Consider the following 13,637-nt stretch of genomic DNA (forward strand, 5'->3'; position numbering starts at 1 on the left):
CATTTGACTTAGTTGTTTTAGTGATTTTCAGTCTATTGTAAATTGCTTGCAAATAGAATATGCAAGGATGTGATGAACAGTATCATGCCCACATGGGGGAAACTACTTCTGCAATTTGGTGTCTATTATCTGAGATGGACACTTCCAGCCAAAATAACATTACTTAATTGGCCATTCCTTAAAATAGAGAAAATATTCCAGCCATGATCCTCCTGTGTACAATTATAACCTACAGACACTCCTTATCTTTTTCTTTTTCTTTTTTTTGGTATGCCAGAATGAACCCAGTGAAAACAAAGACAAGGAAATAAACATTCTGTTTTGGTTGCATCTGTCCATGGAGCAAGCTGTGGTTTGTGTGGGCCCTTCCAATTGAGAACATTGTTCAGTGTCTGATGTCCTACAAGGCACATTTTTGTAAAATCTTTGGAGGACTTTCTCACTCTATGCCTAGTTCTTATCTTAGTTGGGGGTTTTGGTGTTGGTGGTGTTGGTGGGGGGGTATTGCAGCCTGGTAACTATCATAGTAAAGCAGCAGGCATAAAGCCAACACAATGCAGTATTCATTCCCTTTTAATAGTTACTAAGTGGATAGGCAGTCTGCTTAGTGCCCTATTCAAGCCAAGTGTGTGTGTGCCAAATAACCAGATGCCCAAGCTAGAAAAAATAACTTCCAAGGCTGGGCATCTGGACTACAACTGTCAGCCAAAACAAACGCAGAATCCATACGCAGACCTAAAGTTAAAGGATAGTTTTAGGACATTTGGAGCAGCTTACCTTTTTGTTTGTTTCAGTGAATATCATCAAGGTGACTTTGGTGAATGGCTGAATAGCAGGGTATTAATTTTAACAGGATTTGTCTTGAATATGCATGTTGGCAAATTCTACCAGTATCAGCAGTAAATTAGAGCTGCACTACTCCTACAGAAAGATCACCTCTCTGCAAAAAATCTTTTCTAACATACTATCATTTGTTAAGATTGTTGTGATTTGCCTGGCATGAGCATTTGGATCACTCCAATTTGTCTATTGGGGGTAACACAACATTATCTCGTTATCTATTTCATTAAATTTATTATGCTTCTGTTCAAGGCTGATAACAATGCTAAAACACAGCAAATATTCTGAAAATTCAGGATATAGAAAATGGGATATATCCCCTACAATTTCTAAGAGCTGCCTATTATGAAATGAAAGAGGACATGTCTTACAGAATGAAATAAAGCTCACATCCTCTGAGGATGCCTGCCATTGATGTGGGCGAAATTTCAGGAGAGAATACTTCTGGAACATGGCCATACTGCCTGGAAAACACACAACAACCCCAAAGCTAATGATAGTTCACCATACTTGGCTAGGACTCACAATGTCACTCCTGGGAAGAATTTCATAAAATCTAAAATAGCAAACTAAGGACAAGCTGATAAATATATGCCAGAAATACCTGAACTAATATAACTTCAGCCCCAGTACCAGTGTTACTCCATATGTCAAAGCTAACCCAAGTGTGCTCAGCAGCCAACTGGTACACCTGAGTGAGATAGTTATGCTGCCCTGTGTTCTCTTCAAGAGTGCCTCTAGTGGCTAGGGGAGGTAGTAATCCAGGGTCCTATAAGAGCCAGTTCTGGTCACACATTCCCCCTCAGTTCTGGCATGAGGTGGAAGGGGAGATTGGCTTTCTTTTGGTAGAGAGTAAGCTGTCTTATCTTATAGACACAAACACTTCTGTAGCTTTCAATAAGAAAAGAAAACAGATGCAATTGATCTACACCAATTATTTCCCTGTTTTAATCTTTAATTTGAATATATTTATTCCATCTAGAAGTCAGAGTTACAGTATTGCTCCCTCTCATTAAAAGCTTGAATGAGATTTTGTTTTCCTACACTGCCCTATTGGTAGGAAAGTGCCCTCTTTCCATTGCCCCTCCCATGTATCCAAATTACATTGGTAGGCGGAAAATATATTTTTTGTGAAAGCAAGGCTAGCATTACAGTTGTACTAATTGGGAGAAATAGCTATTGTTGCCCATGGAGAAATAAAAAAAATGTGTAATCCACATGAGAGCTATTCCTTTTGAACATAAAAAAATCCCAAGAAGCTATGAGGGATTCCAAGTCATTAATAAGATCAACAACAAGGAACATTCTGAGATCAGTAGCTTAACTGAAGAGAGAAGAAGAAATCAAGAGTAATAGCACAACATTTGGAAACAAAGAGGAAACACCCTTTATTTTCTTCAGTGACAAACAATGGTAGCAGGGTTGTCTGGCTGATTTCAGGCTGCTGCTCCTCAGGGACTGGCTACAATCAATTTTCCACTGAAAACTGCCTTTCCTTTCATGTGCTTGTGGGTCTGTGACTGTGGAAGAGATCTGATATGTGCTTTCCTTATGGGAAATTTGGCATTCTTCTTGACCAAAACATACCTTTTCCCCTTAATTACAGGACTATTAGAATTCAAGGTTAAATTTGAGCTCTACAGATCAGGCTATTCCCTCCTCCCCCCCCCCCCTTTCTATATGTGTATTTTATATATCTTATATTCACTTGGTTCTACTGTAGGGATGGAACAGACATCTCCCGTTAGATGCCCCCTGCTTACATAGGCCTCACCCTCTATTAGGCAAGTGTCCTTTTTTAAGATTTATATGTCCCAAACTTGCTTGCTAGAGACAGTCTCTTGCATCAGGATTAAAGAACTTTGATGATTGGTAATCAGTAAAAGCGAGTGTAGTGCAGTGGCTTGAATGTTAGACTATAACCCTGGAGACCAAGATTCAAATCCCTGCTCAGCCATGAAAGCCCAGAGTCATCTTGGGAAAGTCACATTTTCTCAGCCTCAAAGGAAGGCAAAGGCAAAAGTCTGAACAAATCTTGCCAAGAAAACTGCAATAAAGTCACCCTTGACTTTAACAGGTGGGAAATGATTTGTTGGCACACAACAAGAAGAGGAGGAAAACAATTATAGCCTCAGTTAGATCAAAGGTGAAACATTAGTTTCCATCCAACCAACGGCTCTTACTGAAGTTATTCGACATCAAGTCAGCTTCAACTTGCAGTGGCCTACATTTCTAGTTCCCCTTGATTAATGCATCTTACTTCCAATGCTCCTATTAGGTTGTGCAGCTTCAAACTTTCCTTCTACTTCTGAGTTATATTAGCAGGTGAATGTCCTTTCTGCTAGAATCAAATTGCATAATTAAAACATTGTGACACTTGTATTTGACCTCTGCTTTTCCCCAGTAACTTGTTGATTGCTTTCAACTTCAAGACATTCATATTTCTGCATTATCTCTAGATTCATTTGGACTGTCTCAACTCAGGCCATTACCAAATCAAGTAAGAACTAGCAGAGGGAAACTTGCACTTCTTTAACCAACAGCTGAATTTTCCTTTTATTGGTTCCCAAAACAAAGCCTTGCCAAATTGCCACCTACACTCAAAAGTACATATTTTAACCATTCTTTTTCTTTAACAGGTTAAAATTTGGGAGATACCTGACCTGTTTGCCAGAAACAAATTAGGGATGTTTGGTTGCTCTATTGCATAAGAATCTATCAATGGAGTAGTGTTTATCTTTGAATCGATGTGCTGATTTATACTTATCTTGTCCTTCCATAGAATCTCCTTTGGCTCCTAAGATGCACATTTAAAAGCAGACCATACAAATAGCCTATTTGCACAAACAGGATAACAGTCAAGGAGACACACAAGACTGCAATCAATTCTTGTGAGCAGGGGGTCCTTAAACAAAAGGCTTCCCTACTCAGGAAAAGTGATCTGATGCAGAGGAGCATTGGTAAGTAAATGTGCCCTTCCTCCCTACTTGTGAGGACTGCAGCTGAGCTCAAGGGGGAAAGGGGGAAATGGGGGGGGGGGGGGAGAGAGAGAGAACATGTCATCATTTCTGCTTATCAGTCCCAATACTCTTAACCTTCACTAAAACAAAGATCAGAATTCAGTGCAAGTTTTATTCTAATGTTTGTTTGTATAAATATGAATAGCACAAGAAAACCTAAATCCTCTTTTTTACCTGCACCCACTCAAACGTCTAATGATGTCAAATAAAAATGGTCTGCTTGTGATTTTATTTATCATGCTGTGGAAATCATGCAGCCTCTACATTTTATTGAACCGCAGCTCTTAGCGTTGTTCACTATTAGCAATGCTGGCTTTGGTTGCTAGGACTTACAAATCTTCTTCTAACATCTGGCAGGCCACATGAATATCAATTTTGATGTAGTACAATGATTAACAAAGTTTTCCTTTGAGCTTCAGTACATGGTTGAACATCCTGCATCTAGAAATTCCAAATCTTCCAAAATTTGAAATTATCCACATGGCTGAGATAGTGACACCTTGTTTCATGCTCACAATTATGAAAAATATCATATAACATTATAGTTAGGCTATGCATATATAGTGTATATGAAACATATCTCATTATGTATGTATGTGCAATTTAAGTGCGGTATTCCAAAATCTAAAATCCCAAACATGTGCAGTCCTAAACATTTCAGATAAGGGATACTCAAACAATATCTCCCTCACAAAAAATCATTGAAATCCAAAACACATCTGATTCCAAACATTTCAATATGGGATAATCAACCTGTACTAGGTTTCCCTATTAATTTTTAAAGCATAGCATCTTAATTTAGTAAAATTCAGATTAGTGTGGTTCCTAGTTAAGCTTACCCTAAGTCATCTTAAACCAATGGTTCTCAATCTGTGGGTCCCCAGGTTTACCAGCTGTTAGGATTTCTGGGGATTGAAGGCCAAAACAAATGGGGACCCACAGGTTGAGAACCACTGTTTGAAACCCTTTTGTTATTTTAGTGAAGTTACTTTTTTAAAAGGAGTACAGCAAGTCTTAGGGGATGGTTAGTAGACAGTTTGAAATTGGAAACTAGCAGTTATTACTTTGTGCCTAGGCTAGTTTCCCAACTCTGTGTAATACTAAATATTTCTATTTCTCGTGCTGTAGACAGTTTATTAGAAACAACTGGAGTACTAGCATAAGAAAACTCAAGGATTCCCAGGAGTAGTATCAGTTTAACTATATGCCCCTTTCTACTCTGCACACTCCTTCAAGAGCCCAAGAGATTAATTTGTCAAGCCTGCTCTCAAAGGGTTATTTTATCAATTGCAAATTGTCATTAAGTTTTGATACAACACTTTTGGTATATTGCCTTTCAAATCAATTTTTGAAAGATACTTTATGTTTAAAGCCAAAATAATTTATATTTCTGTTCCACCTGAACATCAGGAAGAACTTCCTCACTGTGAGAGCTGTTCGACAGTGGAACTCTCTCCCCGGGGCTGTGATGGAGGCTCCTTCTTTGGAGGCTTTTAAGCAGAAGCTGGATGGCCATCTGTCGGGGGTGCTTTGAATGTGATTTCCTGCTTTTTAGCGGGGGGTTGGACTAGATGGCCCATGAGGCCGCTTCCAACTCTACTATTCTATGATTCTATGATTCTTTATTTTCATTATTCATGGTCAACCTCCAGGGGAAAAAGGCAATCTTACACGTAGCCAGCTGCAAAAGAGTGTCAAAAATTGAACTTTACACCACAAGAGCCTCAGGCATTCCAATTCATATGCTATTGCTTGATAGGTGGATATTCTAGTTTCCAGCATCTTAAAGCACACTGCCAAACAGGGTCCAAGTACTGTTCATTCTTGCAAATATGCCTTTCTTATTGTCCCTTGGTAGCTGGAATCCATATCTGTGCACCCATAATTCATAACGGTAGGATGGGTGTGATGAGCAAGACACTCCAGATGAGATAGTGTTTTAACAGCAAAAGAAGTGCAGTAACTGCTTAATAGTAGAGCACAAACAAGGTGATGTTCAATTGCACTTACAGAAGTGAAATCTCATTTTCCCAGCACGCAAATTTTGACATACCATTTCTAGCAACAGTTAATGTTTCCATTTCCAGCTAGTGTATCCATTGGAAATTGAGTGCCTTATGGAATTTGGCTGCACGACTGGCTAGTGACCCATGGCATAATAACTACCTCTCCCTATCCACACATCTTTGTGCAATATTGTGTTCTTCTCAGAAGTGCTTTCATTGTGACAGTAGCAGAGTGCTACTTGTACTATTGCTGCAGTGAAGAGCTCTTAGCTTTCATTTTAAATTTAGCCTTAATAGGTCAATCCTAATATGAGACAGACTGGGACAAGTGTCTCAGGCATAGTTTCTCGTTGCCATCAAATGGCAACTCACTGTTAATTTTTTACTTTGCACTGTTTACAATAAAGGCCAGGAGAAGTGCTAGCCCTTTTGCTACCATAAGCAGAACAGTTAATGTATGCTGTCCATTCCCCCAGTTCATAGATCTGTATTGTTTGGAAGGTCTTTAACACTCATCTAATCCAACACTTTCTCAGTACAAACATCCACAGCTACACCATTTCTGACAGGTAGTCATAATAACAAAGAATCCATCACCTTCCAAGGTAGTCTATTCCACTTCAACAACTTTTACTATCAGGAAGGTCTTCTTAAAGTTTAGCTGGAATCTCCTTTCTAATACTTTGAATTCATTGATTTAGGTCTCACTCTTTGGAGCGACAGAAGACATTCCTTCTTCCACACGATAACCCTTCAGATATTTAAAGATGGCTATCATTCAGCAATCTCTCTCTTCTATTTTCAGGGCTAAACACCTTAAGTGGCCTTAAGTCAGAAATTACTGGAAGGCACACAACAAGTGATTAGTCTGGTATGACTTTCCTGTACCATAAGCATGCTGTGTCTTAGCAATCATAGCATTCTTTTTTAAGTGGTTACAGAGTAGTTCTTTCACCATCTGGATTCATCAAGGGTGCATGGTACTGAAAGTCAAAGAAGAATGGGGCTGAGTAATTTGACAAATGACAGATTTTCTGCCATACATTTCAAATTAATGGGCTGGTTTTAGGTGCGCTGAACCTTGACTTGGGCAGCAAAAATACCTTGGCTAACCCTTGTCTGTAGCTTACCAAAGGAGACTGCTATGTTTTTGCTGTGGATAAATTGACATATCAAATTGGGTGTGGAATTTGATAATATACTGCATGTATATTACTACAAAATGACAATGTCAACATAGTGGTGCCATGCCATTGTCAGTCCACTTTCTGACACAGAACAGAGAGATCCTAAGCATATTTTGGTTTCTATTTTTTAAATTCCAAGTTTCAGTCCACACATTTTACAAGCCATACAAACGATTTTCTCAAGACCTTCACTTTCAGGAGTAGTCTTCTGATGTGGATTGCCACCATGATGCTGACAGTTCCAAAGATATAACCAAAGTATTATCCACTGTGGAGACTTTTGGCTACATAATGCTAATCCCTGTGATAGACCTACCAGTATACAGAGCGAAGGATTGCTGCCATCTCTTAAGCTCCATGTTACTTGGACTAAAAGTAAAATTATGCTATGCAAAATAGTTTTATTTCCAACAACATTCAGTGCCAGTCAGAATGAATAATATGTCATATATTTCTCAGGGCACAAACCCATTGCCTTTTCTTTTTATATGTACATTAACATAATCTAGTAAAACTCCATACCCAGGTCTCCTTGACCCAATAATAATCATTATAATTTAAAGGATTTCTTAGGTTATCATGTCACTTCACATTCAGGAATTTTATACTTAAAAATTATTGACATGGCAAGCCATAAGTATCCCTTTGGAGGTGTTCCACCTCATGAAACCCATGAGAGAAATTTCACATGCGACAAAATTCATGTTTGATCACTGATGGAAATCATTATGTATTCAAAGCACACTGTAGTATAATTCCACTTAGGAAACTATTCTGTTGTCATTTGTAATTAGTAAATTTAAGCATATCATCATCAGTAATTTCAGTAATGTGATAAATTTAATTCTCAAAGCACTACCTTTTGCGTTACAGAAGTCATTTCATTTTTGAAGTTAGGAATCTTTATCAACTACACAGATGCAATAAGATTGGCAAATACAAAATTCCACACCCTAAAAGAACCTGCAGGAATTCTGCCTCCTAATAGGGATATAGGCAGAGTATAATATGTATTGTCATTCATTCTGCAAAACTGCATGACCTATTAGTAACATAAATTGTGTACATTGTTCTTATTACAAAATCTTTCATTAAAAATTAATCAGTTTATTTAAAGAGCATCCCATTATAATCACAATATTGTCCTTGAATGCATGTGTAAGCAAACACATTCATTTCATAATAGGAAGAACATTTTGCAAGAACCTCCTGCTTTATCTACACATTTCTACTAAAAGATGGAAATGCTTTAATCAGAATGCTTAAATGACAAGTCAGCAGCCCACACTTTTAGTATATTCTTTTGTGAAATGAGGCACACAAAAAACCTTGGTCCACTTCTAGTTGCAACTTCTACTTCAAAGTGTTCTAAAACATTTTCTTATGAGATGGAAGGGGCTGTTCTGATATATAGAGCTCTCATTTTGGAATATTCATAATCTAAAGTCACTTTAAGACAACAGAAATCACTTCCACTGCCTGGCAAAGTCTTTATAACAAACTTGCATGTGACTCAGATGTAGCCACCATGGACAACCTGTTTGTTATACAATGTGCATAGAACAGATTCATGAGATTAATTTATTCTCACCTCTTTTAAAATCAAGCAACAAGCCTTGCCAATAACAGAAAGTCTTTACAGCCCCTAACACAAATGCTTTTGCAGATTAAAATTCACTAAAGGTCAGCATGTAACCATGACTGTTGTCCAACTTCCCCAGGTGTCTGCTATGGCCCATTCTTGGCAGGTCTTGAATAGTGGAGACACTTTTCACTCCAGCAGGTTTTCCTTCCACTTACAACAGCTTTGTGAGCCTTGGTGCATTAACTTGCACAGACCTAAGAGTGTAATAAAATTATTACTATTATAACTCTCAATTCAATGAATGAAAAACAGCTCCAGCTTCATGTTTTTCACTAAAATACAGAGAGTGAATTACCTCCTAAAAACTCCCACTCTTTTTTACAATGTATTTTTCTAGCCAGTAGAATAATTTAACTGACATCAACAAAGGAAGACTATTTGAGAGAGGCAACATTTATTTGCATCTCTCTTCCCATTTATACACACTGTTTACCCAGAATACTGGGCTTCTATTTCAAGACTTAATTTCTAACATTTAACAAAATCAGAAGTTATCATTTGCATCTTATTAGATCCTTCTAACCTAACATAAGTAATTTACCACTGATCAAATCAGGCTGCAAATCTATGCACAACTATCCGTAAGCAAGTTTCACTGGACATAACGGGATTTACTTCTGGGTAACCTTAGATCAGACTGTGCTATTAAGTATTATTTTATTTTCAGTTATATCTCTTGATAGCTAATGCTAATTCTGAAATGGACTGTTATTAATCAAACAACATTTTTATGGCACTTTAATTTAATTTCTGGGACCTGTAGGCCAAAAACATCTGGGGACCCCAAGTTGATTTAATGGATTGGAAGCATGAACTACATGAAGGCTCCCAAGACAACTTTAGAGACCCCATAGGCCCCTACAACCTGTCCATCTCTTCAATAACAATTCTATGCTCTTTGCCACATTCTTAGACTATTGTTACTTCATGAGATACAATCAAAGTTAATTTTCAAAATACTTCCTAGTTTTAAAAAGGCCTCTCCAGTCCAATGAAGCCTTAAAATGTGGCCATATTGAGGTGTAGAGGGGCTTTAGTGGATATTTGAAAAACAAAAACTAAACAGAGCATGTAACAGAAGAGGATGCATCTTTCTAAAGTTCCATGGGAAACTAATACAGTACTCAAGATTATGCCCCGTTATAGATTTAAAATGTATTAATGACACAAGTTTTAAGAACCCAGATCCTTTCCTGAGATGTACCTGATAAAGTGGACAAGTTCCAGCAATACAGTATTTATACCATAGTATATCAGTTAGTCTATGTGGCTGCATAAAACTATTTTTTCAGCCTAGCTTCTGTTTTAGAAACTTCCAGCTCAAACTTCAAACATAATGTATCACAATGCAATCTATTCTAAAGAACATCAGACCAGAAAGACAAATGCAGGAACAGTAATGACTAGAAGTTAATCAAGATAGAGCAACACAAAGAATAAGAAGGCTTTGCGCCTTCCTTCCAGAACTTCTCTTGGAGTCAACTGCTTGAGAAAACACTTGCTAACTGCTGGGCTGGGCTTAAGGGACCAATGTTCTATCATGTCAGGATGGCAGGGTGCTTATAGTTAGCCATCACAACCTTCACCTTATTTTTCCCTCATCTCAGTCCATTTTTTTTTTACAGTATGGCCCCCATATTTACAAGAAATAAGTTCCAAGACCACCACATCCCATGGATATCTGAATCTATGAACAATAGCAAACTCTATATTGGACTACTTGGACTAGAAGGAACTAGCTGAGGTTATTTCAGAACCCCTTGCAATTATCTTCGAGAGTTCTTGTAGAACAGGAGAAGTCCCAGCAGATTGGAGGAGGGAAAATGTGGTCCCTGTCTTCAAGAAGAGAAAAAAGAACGACCCAAACAATTACCGTTGGTCAGCCTCACGTCGATACCAGGCAAGATTCTGGAAAAGATCATTAAGGAAGTGGTCTGCAAACACTTAGAAACAAATGCAGTCATTGCTAATAGTCAACACAGATTTACCAAAAACAAGTCATGCCAGACTAACCTAATCTCTTTTTTTCGATAGAGTTACAAGTTGGGTCGATACAGGGAATGCTGTGGATGTAGCGTACCTGGATTTCAGTAAGACCTTCGACAAAGTCCCTCATGACCTTCTGGCAAACAAACTAGTAAAATGTGGGCTAGACAAAACTACGGTTAGGTGGATCTGTAATTGGCTAAGCAAACGAACCCAAAGGGCCAATGCATCGTCTTCATTTTGGAAAGAAGTCACGAGTGGAGTGCCGCAGGGTTCCGTCCTGGGCCTGGTTCTGTTTAACATCTTTATTAACAACTTAGACGTTGCCCAGGGGACACCTGGATGTTTTTACTATCCTTATGGGAGGCTTTTTTTTAAGCATGGGTAAGTGAAACCATGAATATTGAATCCATGGATAAGGAAGTCACACTGTATTTTTCTCAAAGCACCCAAAGTGCCAAGTCCTCCTTTTGCAACCAAAGCATCTCCTTTCAGGTGCTTGTTTTCTCTCCTACCTAATTTTTGTTTTTGTTTTTCTCCCATTGGTGTCATTTTTTTTAGGCTTTAGATCTGAGGGCAGGAATAGTTAAGTCACTAATATTTGCAAGCTGCTCTATGTCCCCTTTTATTGTTGAGGGGGAGGGGAGGACAAAGGTAAAAATGTTCCAAATAAACCAATTGTTGTGTTGGAGGTCATGTTGTGCTCTCTCATCCATGCCAGGCCCATTATATCAATATTATACTCAGCTGTCCCAATGTACAGTAGTAGTTCATAAGAAAAGGAACCATGAATTAAATAAAGTGCAAATATATTAGCAGAAATGATTTGTAGATAAGCGTGTCCTTTGAAAGAAAGAAATACTTTTGTGAACAAATAGACTATATCCTGAAGATTTTTATGAAATTGTTTGTTTTCTTTCCAGGAACGTGTTAGCCTGAATGCTATCAGGCACTCTTACATATGAAATTTAAGGCAAATGACATATGGTGGTGAGCAGGTGGAACTGAAGGAGAGATTAACTATGCATATATGAAATCACAACAGGAATAAATATTTAATGTCATGTATTGGAAAGCGAAGTAAGGTCTTTCATGACAGTGGACTTTAATGCTTATGTAAATTAATTAGAATTCCTGATATTCATTGCACCAATTATTATTTCATAAAGCACTGCAATAGTTTTAAACCAATATTGACTTTATTTCCCTAAATGAAACTGTATTTATGAAAATGTAGCTGAATATAGAGAAGGTTTTAACCTAGACAGAACTAGAATATTTTCAAAGTGAATTCTAAAGTGCAAATGTTAATCACCTACATTTGTACTAACTATATTTAAATTAGTCATAGCACCACTAGGAATCTATCATATGTGTTTCTATAGTGAAGTTGCATTACATGGGGATTATGCAGATGGTTAACTGAATGGGTTATTTATTAAGACTTCCATTTAGAAAGGGCAAAAATAATGTTAGATGGAATATCTTTAGATACTGTGATTTCTGTACACTTCTGCTATGTACACAAGATTAGTTCCTACTTTTCATCTGTGGCCTAAGCATATTGATATTAAAAGCAACTGGCTGATTTACTAGAACAGTTTCTAAGGCTGGATTTTCATTTCCATATACAGTGTACCCAGAGCTGGCTCTAGGTAATTTTTAAGTAAATGTTGTAGTTCCAGACATGAATCAATGGGGCAGCTAATGACTCTGAACAAAGGATGTCTCCAGGCAGGAAGAAGCCAGGAGATGAAGCTATTCAATGCTAATCAAGGTGATTAACTACAACATTCACACTGGCCTCCAACTGACAAGAGTTCTTCTCTCACCCTGGACTTTCCACAGATATATAAACCTTCCTTGCTTAGATTCTCCATACTTCACAACCTCTGAGGATGCCTGCCATAGATGTGGGCTAAACGTCAGGAGAGAATACTTCTGGAACATGGCCATACAGCCCAGAAAACATACAACAACCCTGTGATCCCGGCCAGGAAAGCCTTCGACAACACATAGTAACCATAAAGTTGTCCTGGAGGACCTAGAAAATTCCTAGAGGGGACATATTTTCTTTGATGTAGAAAGATGAAACAAGTGGTACTGGTTCCACAGAGGTCATACTGTATACTTTTATTTCATAGACTTTCTGAAGTAGCTCTGGGATTTTAATTAGAGTATTCTTGCATTTCTCTAGGAATCCATGCAAAACAATGGAGATGAGTTTTCTAAGGCATTAGGGAAGACTGCAATTTTATATAATCTGAAGTGTAGAAAATTAGGGAGCTTAAATCCCCAAATAATAGAAGCTAATTGCATGATTCACTTTCTTTAGGTTTTCTAGAAATGCCCAGCAATTTATGATGTGAGGCAACCATGAGGTTAGTAAAATTAGGAAGTCAAGTCACACAAAAGAAGAGGCTGCAGCACTCCTCCTTTGTGGATGTGAAGAAGAATGAGGGTCAGGACCTTCAAGCAGCACAAGAAAAGAATCAGTTCACTGAATGCAAAACAGGTACAGATTTTCTATCTCCCAAAGGTCATATGATAAATAGAACTACTTCACAGTCCAAAGTTGTGCGTGATAAACAATATCCAGTTAATGAACATCATTATGAACTCCCCACTATTCTAGCTTAGAAGATTTAAGGTCTTTGAGGGTTTATTTCACACTTCTGTTAATCGGACCATTGTTCTGTTACATTTTATTCATGATTCTCTTCATTTGCTCCCATCCATTGCTGCACATATGCATGGGAGAAAACGATAAATGTATCATACAGATTTACCATATGCAGGGCAAATTTTCACTACATTTTTATCTCGTCAAGAACTTATTTCTCTGGTTGAGTTAGTCTGCAGTGCCTTTCATGTCTTTGACTCATGTTAGGGTGCTGTGTATGGTGGTCCCTATGTAGACTTGTCCACAGCTGCATGGTATACGGTAGACTCC

The 13,637-nt window shown here is 37.9% G+C and overlaps 1 protein-coding gene and 1 long non-coding RNA gene across 3 annotated transcripts in view; one reads left to right on the plus strand and one right to left on the minus strand.

Moving 5' to 3' along the window:
- Window positions 1-13,637, minus strand: part of ppp2r2b (protein phosphatase 2 regulatory subunit Bbeta) — a 283,974-nt gene that overhangs the window by 188,205 nt on the left and 82,132 nt on the right. The gene's annotated exons all lie outside the window — the stretch shown is intronic.
- Window positions 1,522-12,282, plus strand: LOC103279646 (uncharacterized). The gene is made up of 2 exons (XR_010002777.1): window positions 1,522-3,800; window positions 10,324-12,282. It is a non-coding gene; the product is annotated as an uncharacterized LOC103279646 (long non-coding RNA).

Source organism: Anolis carolinensis, chromosome 2, assembly GCF_035594765.1.
Source record: "Anolis carolinensis isolate JA03-04 chromosome 2, rAnoCar3.1.pri, whole genome shotgun sequence".
In the NCBI taxonomy this organism is placed as follows: domain Eukaryota; kingdom Metazoa; phylum Chordata; class Lepidosauria; order Squamata; family Dactyloidae; genus Anolis; species Anolis carolinensis.